The sequence below is a fragment of the Eretmochelys imbricata genome, chromosome 8 (assembly GCF_965152235.1).
Source record: "Eretmochelys imbricata isolate rEreImb1 chromosome 8, rEreImb1.hap1, whole genome shotgun sequence".
Lineage (NCBI taxonomy): Eukaryota > Metazoa > Chordata > Testudines > Cheloniidae > Eretmochelys > Eretmochelys imbricata.
Window position 1 is genome coordinate 46,141,896 of NC_135579.1, and position 13,833 is coordinate 46,155,728.

Consider the following 13,833-nt stretch of genomic DNA (forward strand, 5'->3'; position numbering starts at 1 on the left):
ACTCCCCAAAAGTGGTGAAAAATAACACGGCATGGTCACGTTACAGATCACAAAACCCATTTGCTCAGGTCACATAGAAAGAGATGGCTTTTTTAAACTGCCAGTCCTGCAAACTTAGCCTGGGATCTGAAAGTCAAGCTGGGGTTTTTCCCCTGCTTATGCATAAACAGTTACAGAGATCCCGGGAGCAGAAATCATGCTTTGAAATGGAAGAAATAAAAACCTCTTGCTTCACAGTTTCAGTCATTCCCACTAGAAGGGATTAAGATGAAACCTTCCTGAGCGAAGAGTATTCTACATCTGCCTTTCGCCAGATTCTTTTAGCTTCTTCTGAAGCATCTGAGATAAAACTGGATTAGATGGACCATAGGTCTGAGCAATTCCTACGCTGCACCTGTGCAACTGCAGTGTGTATTCAGTGGGTTTGCATGGGTGTAATCAAGGGCAGACTTTTCCCTTGCCCCATTGGATTTTAGTTAGTTTTGCTGATGTCTAAGTATGTATTCAGGTCCTTCTCTCAATGCTGTATGAATGGGAGTAAAAATGAATTTGTCACTATGGGAAGCTTATGTGGTGCTGAATTCAAACAGAGAACAAGTCTGAATTTTAAAAAAAATTACTTATAAAGTTCATTTGATACTCGTGAGGGAATTCTGCACCAAAAAATAAAAATTCTGCACAGAATATTTTAAAATTCTGCATATTTTATTTGTCAATAAATAAATGTGGAGGCTCCAGCATGGCAGTGGAGATCACCCTCCATTCCCCCTCGCCCAGCACATGGACTCAGCGGTGACCCTGCAACCGACCCTGACGTAGCACAAGGGCCAGGCCTGCCCCAGAAACATCCCTGGGCCCTGCCCCTCTGCACCAGGTGCACTGTGATAGCGAGCGAGAGGGATAGAGTCTTGCATTCATGACCAGCCCTGGCCCCCAATCCAGGTGTGGGGCAGGCAGGCTCAGCCTGGCAGGATCCAAGTGTGGAGGGGCTTAGTGTGGGGAGATCCAGATGTGGGGTGAGAGGGTTCTGTGTGGGGCAATCTGGGTGCAGGTGGCTCAGTGGGGGGTCTGGGTGTGGAGGGGCTCTGGATGCACAGGGGCTCATTGGGTGGGGTCCGTGTGCAGGTGGTTGGGGCTTGGCAGGGGGTCCCAATGCTGGGGGAGTGGGGCTTTGTGGGGTGGGGGCCTTGGGTGCAGGTGGTGGAGGGCAGGGGGCTCATTAGGGAGGTCCAGAGGTGGGGGGTGGAACTTGTCAGGGTTTGAGTGTGGGGGAGCTCAATGGGAATGGTCTGGATGCAGGGGGAGAAGGGCTCAGTGGGGGGTGATCTGGGTGCAGATGTGGGGGTCCGGATGCACGGGAGGTGGGGTTCGGCTGGGGGCCTGGGTGCAGAGGGTGAAGCTCAGCAGGGATATCTTTAGCGTGTTTTAGGATCCAAGATAATTTTTAGGAATTATTCTTGGAGGTATAGTTAGCTATGCATTAACTTCCCTTTAAAAGTACTTCCTGGTGCTACAGTAACCTGATTAAGGTTTAATGTGCAATCCTAGTTCATAGTCAAACTCAGGGTTCAGATGGGGAATGCATGAGAATAGAAAGCCTTCTATTATCTACACAGCCCGTAGCCCTCAGTCTTGTGGCCTTGGAAAAGGGCCTCTTCCTAGGTTCCTGAGCTCAGTCCTGGACCCACTTCTCTCACTTCCCGTGTAAGTGTAACCCATTGTTCTCAGGGAGTGATGTTGATTTTTATACTGGTGATGGTAAGAGCCGAATCGGGCTCACGTGACTGTGCTTTCCAACATGGCCAGTGTTGGTACTTCTAGCAAAGAGACATCTTTGTTAAACTGAGCCGCCTATGTGAATACTACAGCAGGCATCACTGACCTGGCTCTGAAGTGAGCAGTTCAAAGAAAGTAAGTTACCGAAAAGCACCTCTCTTGTCTAGAAGCTTTTGCCTGCCTCCTGCAAGTTTTAGCCACTCCTGTCTATGGGCCTGGAAGCCCCCTCACTTCTAATCTAGGAGCAAACTTTTTTGTGGGAATGAGAGAGCCCTGCTCAGTCCATAGCTGATTGAGGGCATCATTCCTGGGTCAACACACTCCACTGAATCTTCTTCTTGCACTTGGTTGGATTAGGTCAGTATTTTTTTCTGTGTACAAAACTAACTTGCGTCTCTGTATTGGCCTCCACTAAAATTTTGTCCTTTTCCAGTTTTAATTTACATTGTTTTCCTGTAAAAAATATTTTTTTTCCACTTCAGTAGAATCCTTTGAGCTAAGGAGTGACAGTTCATCGAGCTGCGGTAGCTGGATACAAAAATGGGTATGAATTTCTCCTTTAATTAGTTTCAGGGGCTGGACAAAGTTGGTTATATAAAGGCTTGTTATTTTTCTCTCTCTGGCAAATCTTTGCCTGCAACTCATTCCTGGAATGAATTTTCTATTAGCATTTCAGTTACTACTGGCTCCCTGCTGTGTGGGGGAGGAAGGATGGTTGGGCAGGGATACCCATGTTCAATTCCCTGCTCTGCCACAGACTTCCCATGTGACCATGGGCAAATCACTTAGTCTCTTTGTGCCTCAGTTTCCCCTTATCTGTACAATGGGATGCTAATGCATCCCTGCCTCCCAAAGGTCGCAGAGAGGAGATGGGGCACAGGTGGAAGAAAGCCCGCCCATTGAAACGTCATGAAATGACATCCCAACAGCTGGGCCAGTCACGTGATATACAGAGTCCTGTTGAGGAAGATACAATCAGCGACATGTTTAGAATCACGGTTGATAGGGAGGGGAAGAAACCCTTTCAGTGAGGCTCTTTCCTGTGCAAGGGGGGATGATACATCGTTTTAATATGGCTAAATATCTACATCTGGGAAAAAAGAATGTAGGTCATATGTGCAGGATGGGGGACTCTATCCTGGGAAACGGTGACTCCTGAAAAAGATTTCAGGGGCATGGTGGATAATCAGCTGAACATGAGCTCCCCATGTGACACTGGCCAAAGGGCTCATGCAATCCTCGGATGCATCAACAGGGGAATCTCGATTATGAAAAGAGAGGTTATTTTACATCTGTATTTGGCCCTGATGCAAATGGAATCCTGTGTCTAGTTCTGGTGTTCACAGTTCAAGGGGATGATGATAAATTGGTGAGGGGTTAGAGAAGAGCCGCAAGAATGTCCTGTGAAGCACATTTTCCTTCAATCAATCTATTGTGCTTAACAAAGGTTTAGAGGTGACTGGTTGACAGTTTAAGTGCCCACATAGAGAAAACATTTTTAGCAATGGGCTCCTCTGTCTAGCAGACAAAGGTATCACAAGCTCCAGTGGCTGGAACTGAAGCTAGACAAATTCAGATTGGAAATAAAAATTCATGCTTTAACACTGAGGGTAATTAACCACTGGGACAATTTACCAAGAGTCAGGGTGGATTATCCATCACTGGCAATTTGTAAATCAAGACTGGATGTTTTTCTAAAGGATCTGCTCTAGGCGTTACTGTGGGGGCAGTTTTCTGGCCTGTGTTGTCCAGGAGGTCAGGCTAGATTAGAGTGGACCCTTCTGGCCTTGGAATATATGTTCCCATTTCAGTTAACACAGTAGCCAGTTATTCAGAAAAACTCTCCTGAATTAGATGACTTCCCATAGGGGTGGCTAGACTGGGTCAGACACATGCTTCAGCAAGTCCAGGATCCTGTCTCTGACTGTGGTCAGCACCAGATACTTTCAGGAAAGCTGCAGGAAACCCTGCACTAGGTAGATGTGAGATAATCAGCTACGAGGCAGGTCTCATCCTAATCCCTGTAGTTCTAGAATGGTTTAAATCCTCATTCTATACATGGCATGGAGATCATTCCTGGAATCCTTGCAGACCATGCGTTTAATTTAACACCCTTTGATATTTGGTGGCCTCTGGCTCTGGTGTTGCATTTAATTGTAGAAGCTTTAAAAAAGTTCGCCTTGTGTTATTCAGGAGAAATAAATTTCTTCGTTTTCTAATGTCTCCCTAACTTCACAAAGGAAGCATCAGCGAGAAGAGTAGGCTGGAGCAGAAAGTATGTTAATTACATTAAATCTAGCCTACACGTTTAGCTTCAGACAGTTCCTCAGGTCAAAGATTTCCATTATGTTGTGTATGTTGTCTGGTAGTTATCCCTTTCCATGTTATCAAGCTCTATAGTTCATAAACGTGTTTGTTAAAAATCTAGGCCTGGATCCTCAAGGCTACCTGGGCACTTAACTCCCACTGATTTCTAGGCTCTTTGAGGATCTGGTGAATACATCAAAAACACTCCTTGAGGCAAGTATTTGCAGAAAATCTGTCTGCATAATTGAAAACCACAGCAGATTATCCAGTCATTTGCCACATACCACACCAAAGATGATGGCAGGGTTGGCCATCAACACGCTACTCAAACCCCGAAGTTTAGATCACTGCCTCGTTCCACTCACTGAAAGATGGAAGAGTCACCTCATTAGCCACAGGTTGTGTAAAGTTTCAGAGTAGCAGCTGTGTTAGTCTGTATTCGCAAAAAGGAGTACTTGTGGCACCTTAGAGACTAACCAATTTATTTGAGCATAAGCTTAAGGTTGTGTAAAGGCACCATAGTTTTTCTTCGTGCTCTTCTTGCTGCCCCTTCCATTGGAAGCTGAACAAGGAAACCGATTCAGCCTCCTCTATTGGCAAAGTGGTCAGCCCTTCAGCTTCTTCATAGGCTTTAGAGAGACCTTCACCAGACTGGAGTCTTTCTTCATTTCTCTCTCTTTTTTAGGATAACATATGTTTAAATGGCACTTTCCTGTCTAGGTTCTCAAGTCCACTTTACAAACCCACCTGAATTAAGCCCCATGTCATTCCTGGGAGGCTAGTATTTATCCCTGTTTTACAAAATTCTATGCTAGAATTTTAATACGCGTTCATTGACTGCTGAATGATGGCCAATGATCTGTAGCATAGACGTGGCCAGAGAGCAAGTGATTTTGCTGTGGTCATGTAGTATATCAGTGGCAAAATAGGGATTGGAACCCAGCTCTTATTCTGAATCCTGTCCTCTGGTCATTACAACATGCTCCCTCTCCTTCCATGGGGTCATCCCATAAGAAGCTCAGTGCCTCTAGATACAGCTGGCAAGATGCTCAAATCTCACAAGCTGGCCAAGAAACAATCAAGCAGCTTTCTGGGTTTTCAGCTGTAAAAACTCCATAACACCAGATTGAGACTGGTGGATCTGCGTGAGCCCCTGAAGAATTTTGGCCACCCCTACCCCCAAGGACAGGAGTAGCAGGATGGAGCATGTGGCAGCTCCCATGCTGGCTGCTGTGCCACCTACCTAGTTTAACTGCTGCTCCTGGCACCTTCTGTCAGCCCTTCTTACCCATGGTCAGGACAGAGTCTTCCCAGGGTGCTCTGCCTTCCTGGGCACTGCCCCTGTTGTTCACCTGCAATGCTGTGTAGCCATGGGATCTCCTGCTTTCCACTCAGGCAGCAGGCCCTTTATTCCAGGTGTGGCTTTGTGAAGCCTGCTGATCAACAGTGAGCGCTAGCATCTGTCACAGCTTCGCTCTTGTTGCTTCATGTCCAGAAGGGAGAGTTCCAGTGGATGGGATTGCCAAAGGAGACAGTCAAGGTGTGTAATTGTGTCTCTCAGCTGATAGTATTCTGGTGGGATTCCTTCCTCTTCAAAAAAGCCCCCATAGCCCCGCACTGGCAGCCATATCTGCCCACATACCATCTCCGGACACAAAACAATCAGCCACCAACCATCCCACCTGACCCCAAGCAGAGCTCTTGCCCTAGCAGAGCCAGGGAGCCATGAAGTCCAATAGAGCCTTCACTACTGCTGTTATTTTAGGGGGAAGGTGATCCGACACCACGGTGATGGGCAGCAGTATAAAACAATAGGATAGATTGGATTTTTGCACTCTCTCTCTAACCTCCCGCTGGCATTTGGACCTCTCTCTGTATTAAGCTGGCACTGAATTTTTGCACCTTGTTTTGTTTTTCCCAGGCATGCAGATCATTGTTTATCGACTAGCTTAGTTGGGGAGGTTTTTTTCTCCATCCAGTCATGAACTGACAGGCATGTTCCAGGCGAATGAATTAAAGCTAGGGAGGTGCCATGCCATCACCTATAAGAAACCTGCCACTCCCTTGTCTCCTCCTTCCCCTCCCCACACACTGCTGCCTTTAGAGGCCAAAATTTGTGGAGCTGGAGGAGTTCTGTCAGCCTGATGGCTCCATCGAGATGCTATTCAGAGATACAGAATCACCACTCACAACTCCCCCTTCCCCCATGCATCTACTTGGGAGGAGTTGGCTTTGATCACATTTTCAGATGACAAAGGTTGGATTTTTCCCCTCCTTCCCAAACTATTCAGCAAGTGCTGCTCCCGTACCCATGGCAGCAGGCTTTAGCCAATGGCCCTGCGGTGTACCCCGCAGCCTCAGACCGTTACATATAAATCAAAATAGTTTTAGAAACGTGAAGGCTGGAAGCAACCACCATGAGCCAAGGAATTGCTAAGTCACAACTCTCTCCCCAGTGCCCCCTGAGGCCCTAGCCAAGTGATCAGCTTTGCTCTGGGCAGGTTGTGGTCCCAGCTGTCCTGCTGGCTGGGGGTTGAGTTGTTTCAGCTAAGCCTGTTTTGTGTAGTGCCTGAGCTGCTCCCACCAAGTGCAATACAAACATTCCCACGAAATCGCGCCAACCCGTTGACACGCATGGAAGAGCAGCCGCAGGCAACTGCAGCCCTGCCAGTGCCTGGCTCATGCAGACATAGGCTTGAGAGAGCATCCAAAGGCAGGCTCTGTGGATAATGGGTGTGTTTGAAACACGGGCCCTGTACACATTTATGCCATTAAGAGGACTCATCGCTGCATCTTGCCTTGTGCCGGGGGAAGAGGGGGGGACAGCACCTGCTTTGCGTTAGCCCTTCAGGCAGCACATTGCAGAAATACGGTGCCCAGGGCGAAACATAACAGGAGTGGACAGTAGCCAGCAAGGTTGTGTGGGCCAGCAGACAGGGCTCAGGAGAGCGAGGGGCTAGTCCTAACTCTGCTGCCCATACAGCCAAGGCCCAGAACCCATATGTGGTTGTGATGCCCATTCTCTGCCAGGAGCCACAGACAGCATCAAGGAGTCCCTTCTGAAAACTAGCCTCTGTCACCCAAGTCCTCCAAGTATTTAGGCCCCTAATGCCCAATGATTTCAGTAGGAGTTAGGCATCTACATACCTTTGAGGAGTGGGGCCTAGGCAACTATAAAAGTTGAGGAAATCAAAGTTAATGGACACTTGAAAACTGAGGGCTCGGTTGATTGATGGCTCTGTCCCGTTCAGTCAGACAGGAATACCACCTCCCGCTGGGGTATTTAGATAAGGCAGCTGCAAAATGCTGTACAAATAATTAGGGCAAAATCCAGCTAGTTAATGTTTGGCAGTGGCAGGCCCGAGCCCTAAAAACGCTACATCACTAGCAATCCTACAGGCTCCAACTACTTCTCTGCAGGAGGCTTAGGATTCAAACAGCTGCAATACAAGCTTAGGGAGGGATGGTGCCATAACAGCAAATGCCTGGTGGGGTTTTGTATGCACTGACATCGCACAATAAAGTGCAAAGGGCGCCTCCACCAATACAGTCATTACAAAGGCGTGGCCAGTAACGAAACCCAGTGCCAGTCTGCTTTTAATGCTGGAAGCAGAAGTTGCCAGTGTGGTGAATGCTCAGGGAGAGCCAGCATGGCCAGCCAGGAGGTACTTATCGGCATTATAACATATTGCTTCCTTCTGCCTCTACAAATCCTCCCATAACTGGCCCGCATAGCTGAAGGCTAAGGCGGCTCATCATGAGCTACAGGCTTTGAGGAATGTTTATTTAGAAAGGGGGCTAAAGGATTGAATGGCTTATTGGGGGCAGGAAGTCGCTTTAGAAGCGGAGATCTCATATACAGCCATCTCACCATGTGCCGTCCCCACCAAGGGCATTGCAACGTAGTTGCAGCATGTTTACAGACCTATCTTTATACAGAACTTGCAGTATGGTAAGGATGTGGGAGTGGCTGCTATTTCGAATAGGGTGTACCTGTTTCCTACACTCATTTGGTTTGATTATTTATTTGAGCTGGCTGGACTTTTCTGTCAAAATATGTTTTTCAATGGAAAATGGGATTTCCACACAACTGAATTTTTCCACAGGAAAAAGTTGATTAGACCAAAATTTTTCCAGTGGAAAACTGAAATGATGGTTTTGCGGGGTGGAGGGGGAGAACAGGGCAACTCTAAATGTTTGTTTGAAAAACAGAATCAAACTAGATCCACTTAGCTGCCATGGGGCCTCATGGGACTTGTAGTTTGAGTGTGCTGGGCTGCCTGCATGGATTACATTTCCGATGATGCATTGTGGTCTGCCCTCTGACTGAGCCACCCCAGTGCATCATGGGAGTTCCAGGGCTACAGTGCGTGAGTACCCCAGCAGCTCTGCTTTGCACATGTTGAGACAGTTCCTGACTCAAAGAATTTCTAATCTAAGACAACAGGACGGAGCTAAGGGAGGGCAGAAGGAAGTGTTGTTATCCCCATAGTACGGCTGGGGAACTGAGGCACACAGTGATTAAGGCCAGCTTTTCAAAAAGAGGTCAGCACCCACTGTGCAGAGCCCCTTTGAAAATCGCATTGCCCATGATCACAGAGCACGTTGGTGGCAGCACTGGAAAGCAAACACATCCCTCCTGAGGTCCAATCCAGTTCCACACGACACTCCCTTTCGACACAGCTACAAAATGAGGAACAGCTGGCTGGGCAGCAGCACTGCGGGAAAGGCTCTGGGGATTACAAATTGAATATGAGGCAATGGTGTGATGTAGTTGTAAAACCAAAAGGTACTAGCATCCTGGGGTGTACTAGCAGGACTGTCATACGTAAAACTGGGGCAGTAGTTGTCCCGCTCTACTCGGTACTGGGGAGGCCTCAGCTGGCGTACTGTGTCCAGTTCTGGGTGCCACACTTTGAGAGAGATTTGGACAAACTGGAGAGAGTCCAGAGGAGAGCAACAAAAATGATTGATAGGTTTCGAAAACCTGACCTGTGAGGAAAGGTTAAAAAAACGGGGCCTGTTTAGTCTTGGGAAAAGAAGGCTGAGCGGGGACCTGGTAACTGTGCTAAGGGTTGTTATAAAGAAGATGGGGATCATTTGGTCTCTGTGTCCATGTACGAGAGGACAATAAGTCATGGACTTGATCTGCAACCCCATTTCTAATCTAGCACAACCCCAGCCCTGTACAATCCTGACCCCTAGAATCCTGCATAAATCCACAGCCTCAAATGAAGCCCCAGCCATAATCCCCCAACCCCTTATACATCCTTGGTTCCCCGTGGACCTCCTGCCCCCCAACACCTATGAACTCCTCCCAAATACTCTAGGATCCCTCATCTACCTCAGTTCCCCACCTGCCCCAGGATTCCTTGGCTGGCTAGGTCTTCCCCCAGCACTCCCCTGCTTAGGGTCCTTACCCTCACACACTCTGCTGTGCCCTAGCTCTTACCCCCCCAACCCTCCACGTATTTGTATGTTCCCCCAGGCTGCAGGATCCCCCTCCTGCATCGCCCCCTCCAGAGTCCCCAAGTGCCCATGCCCCCTGGACCTCACCATACATCATACCTGGGCTACCCACATTATTCCCCCTGCCAAACCAGGAGATCCCCTAGCTCCCTGTGCAACACCCCCACTCCATTTCCACAGGCCCCCAATTCAGCCCCCTATGTACCTCAGTGTCTCCCCCAATCTTCTCTCCCCCACCTTGGCTCTCCAGCCTCCCCTACACGCCCTGGCTCCACGTCCTCCCCTCACCTTGCCACTCTGGGTCACAGTGCTGCTTAGGTTTGGCCTACCCAAGGGAGGGGTCGCCAGGGCAAATAGACGGGAGTGGCTTTGTGACCTGGTGCATGGGATGCAGTGTCATCAGAAATTTTGGCCAACTCAAAATGTGTTGAAAACATGGCAGTGGTGTCAAGCCAGTCTTTCCATGACAAGTTTCCAGCTGAAAAGCTTTGACCAGCCCTAACATTGAGCCACAAGGAAGAAAGAAACATTACCGAGGGTTTTAAATAAATACTGGCACAAGAGAATGGGAAGTGATGCAAATGCTCCTCTAGAAGTCTTTGCTTAGCTAAAGCGTGTGAGAAAGACCCCCAGCTCCCTACTTCACCTAGTGCAGTCACCCTGGTCACTGCTTCACAGCCATTTAAACACAACTACATCGATTTCTGTAGCAGCAAGGTCGGAAAGTGGTGTGGTTGCATGCTCGGTTAGCCAGTGGGATGAGGCCCTCTGCAGCTATTTCAAGTGAGACAAGAGAGGAGAAGCTGCCTTGATGAGCTCGAGGCATGACTTGCCCATGGGGCAGGCATCCCTTTAAAGGGAGAACATACGCAGTTCTAAAGGGCTCTTTAAAGCTAGCCAAGAAAGGCATAACAAGCAGTAACGGCTGGACGTTAAAGCCAGACAAATTCTAATGAGCACTAACACACAGTTTTAACAATGAGAGTGTTTAACCATTGGCACAAGCTACCAAGGGGAGTGGTGGCCTCGCCATGTCTAGGTCTTCAGTGCAAGACCGGACGACTTGTTGGAAGTTACTTTAGCCAAATTTCTGGGCTCGATACAGGCATCATTGGGTGAGGTTCTCTGGCCTGTGTTATACAAGCGGTCAGATGAGATGCGCTAGGGCTCCCTGTTGGCCTTGCCATCGATGACGCCAACAACCGAAATGACGAGCCCTACAGCGTGAGGTGGGGCAGGCAGGGGTGAAAGTGAGCCAGTACAGCGTACTGGTAAAAAGTGGCTGTCGGTACCGGCCCGTACGCAGCCGATGTTAAAATGTTGCCACGGCAGTGCTTAAGGACCCTGATTAAAGCACTGCCCCTTTTGCCCCACCGCAGCCCCATCAGTGGCCCTGCTGACGGGGCGGGGGAGAGGTGCAAAAGGGGCAGCGATGTTAAAGGCAAAGGACCCTGCTTAAAGCACTCCCCCTGCAGCACTTCAACATCATTGCCCCCCGACCCCGTGGGCCACTGACGGGGTGGGCAAAAGGGGCAGCTGAGCTGGGGCTGGTGATTTAAAAGGGCCCCAGGAGGCGCGGGCCAGGCAGCGTGGATGGGCTGGCTGGGGGAGGCTGACCTCCCCCAGCCCCACCCCTTCCGGTCCGAGGCCCCGGGTCCTGGTGACATGCAGCAGTGGTCGGAGCTGAGCTTGATTACATGGAGCTGAGAATAATTACACGTGTGTGACATGGACCATCTGGGCCAACGTCAGGCCTGGTGTACTGTACATGAAAGCGAGCCCTTCCAGGCAAAGATGTGTAAGCCATACGAATAACATACTGAGCACAGACTTAGACTGATTGCCTGTAAAATGCAGAGCCTGTCAGCTCCCGTCCTTCTAACCCTACCTCTCGCCCACCTGGGGCCATGCTTTTCTCCTTGTCAAACAAAAGTATTTACAGTTAGGGAGATCTGTGGGGCTGGAGCCCTGCTGTGGCATTGGCAAGACACAGGCACATCTGTGTACGTTAATGGGGTCCTACATGCACCGCAGGCAAATTGTACTTAGACACCGGCAGGACATAGACAAGCGAGGCTACTTGTGCATAGCGCAGGGACTGCAGACAAGCTCCGGGCAGTGTCGTCTGTCACCACACGTCGTCCTGCTGTGGCCTTGCTGCTCCATGCAGCTCCTGTCTGTCAGCATGGCCATCTGCATGCTTTGGCACACTGCCTCTGGCTTTGGGCCTGCCTTGTCAACCGCTTTAAACCGTTGGAGTGGGTGACAAGGCAGGCAAATTTCCAACCAGAGCAGCCTTGGAAAGGGTTAAAAGCTGAATTCGCATCAGCAGAGCTCAACTAGCGTCCCCCCCAACATGGCACTGTTACAGATCCTGTCCCTTTGAAAGCTGGATAACGTTTGGAAGGGTTAAGGGAATCCCATCAGTTTCCCAGGCCCTGGTCCCACCACCCAAGTTAGATCCCAAACAGAGGGTCAGGATGACAGTCCCTAAGCCAACTGCTAGGAGATGAGGAATAGACATGCCATGCTGCCCTTAAACGGAGGCTCATCTCAGACCCCGCCCTGTGCCAAAGAGCAAGTCAGCGACAGCCCTTTCTCCTGGGGTAACTTGGCTCTGAGGTACAGTGTCTCAGCCTTCTGGGGAACTTTATTTCTCAGGCTCAGAGCGGCTTGGGATGCATGTGTCCGGGTTTGGCAATGCAGGCACCTGAGGGTCCAGTAATACGCCCAAGAGAGAGGCAGGTGGTGTGTGTGTGTGTGTGCTGATGACGTTGTGTAGCTACAGATGGGCTGCTCTGGGCACAGAGCCAGACATTAGCTACACTGGCTCAGATTCTTAGCCGACTGCTCTGGGCCAAAGCAGTCGCTGGTTGCAGTGCTGAGCGTGCACATGTCCATCCCTGTCTATGTGTCCTCTCCCCCCGGCTCTCATCCCCTGGGTTCATGAGGCAGATTTAATTGCATTTTTAAAAAATATTAATTTTGCTAGCAGCTGTGCTAATATAAGTGCTGTCAGTCACACACAGTCCCTTCCCCTTGGCTTCAGCTGGCGCCACTGCAAGGAGCTGGGATGTTCTCTGTGCAGCAGGGCTAGCCAGAGGGGAAATGAAGAGATTAAAGCACACAAATCCTTAATAGATTTAAAACCATGGTATTTCTTACTAATAAGGTTTAACATGCACAAGGATGACAAAGGGAAGCGTGAGTCCTCTACTCAACACAGAGAGCAACTAGCCCAGAGATGGGCAAACTACGGCCCACGGGCCACATCTGGCCTGCCAGCCAATTTAATCCGGCCCTCAAGCTCCTGCCTGGGAGTGGGGTCTGGGGCTTGCCCTGCTCCCGCCGAGGAGCAGAGTTGGGGGCTGCTCTGCGCGTGCCACAGCTCCTGCAAGCAGCGACATGTCCCCACTGCTATGTTTAGGGCAGCCAGGGGGCTCTGCGTGCTGCCCCGTCTGCAGGCTGCACCCCCGCAGCTCCCATTGGCTGGGAACTGCGGCCAATGGGAGCTGCAGGGGCGGTGCCTGAGGACAGGGCAGCACACAGAGCCACCTGGCCGTGCCTCCCTGTAGGAGCCAGAGAGGGGACATGCTGCTGCTTCCGGGAGCTGCTTGAGGTAAGCGCCGCCTGGAGCCTGCACCCCTGACCCCCTTCTGCACCCCAACCCCTGATCCCCACCCCCACTCCAGAGCCTGCACCCCCAGCTGGAGGCCCCCCCCACCTCAGCCCAGAGCCCCCACCCGCACTCTGAACTCCTCATTTCAGGCCCCACCCCAGAGCCTGCACCCACCCCCCGTGTCCCAACCCTGATCCCCCTCCAGCCATCTGAACCCCTTGGTCCCAGCCAGGAGCATCCTCCTACACCCGAAATCCCTCATTCCCAGCTCCACCCCAGAGCCTGCACCTCCAGCCAGAAGCCTCACCCCCTCCTGCACCCCAACCCCAATTTCATGAACATTCGTGGCCCGCCATACAATTTCCATACCCAGATGTGGCCCTCGGGCCAAAAAAGTTTGCCCACCCCTGAACTAGCAGATGCGAGGACTTGGCGTAGCAATGAATTGGTGCATGGCCTTGGGGGAAGTCAGATTCCTCATCTTTACAATGCTGCTGCTACTTGCACACCCCTGTTAAAGTGCTTTGAGTGCGAGGTAAGTGCAGGGTATTTATTACTAAACCACGCTTCACTCTCAAAGCTTCTGCAGTCGCCACATGGGTGAAATTAAAGGATTAGAGGATTAATAAATATGCCTTAGACTCAAAGAGCTCAATCTCCTC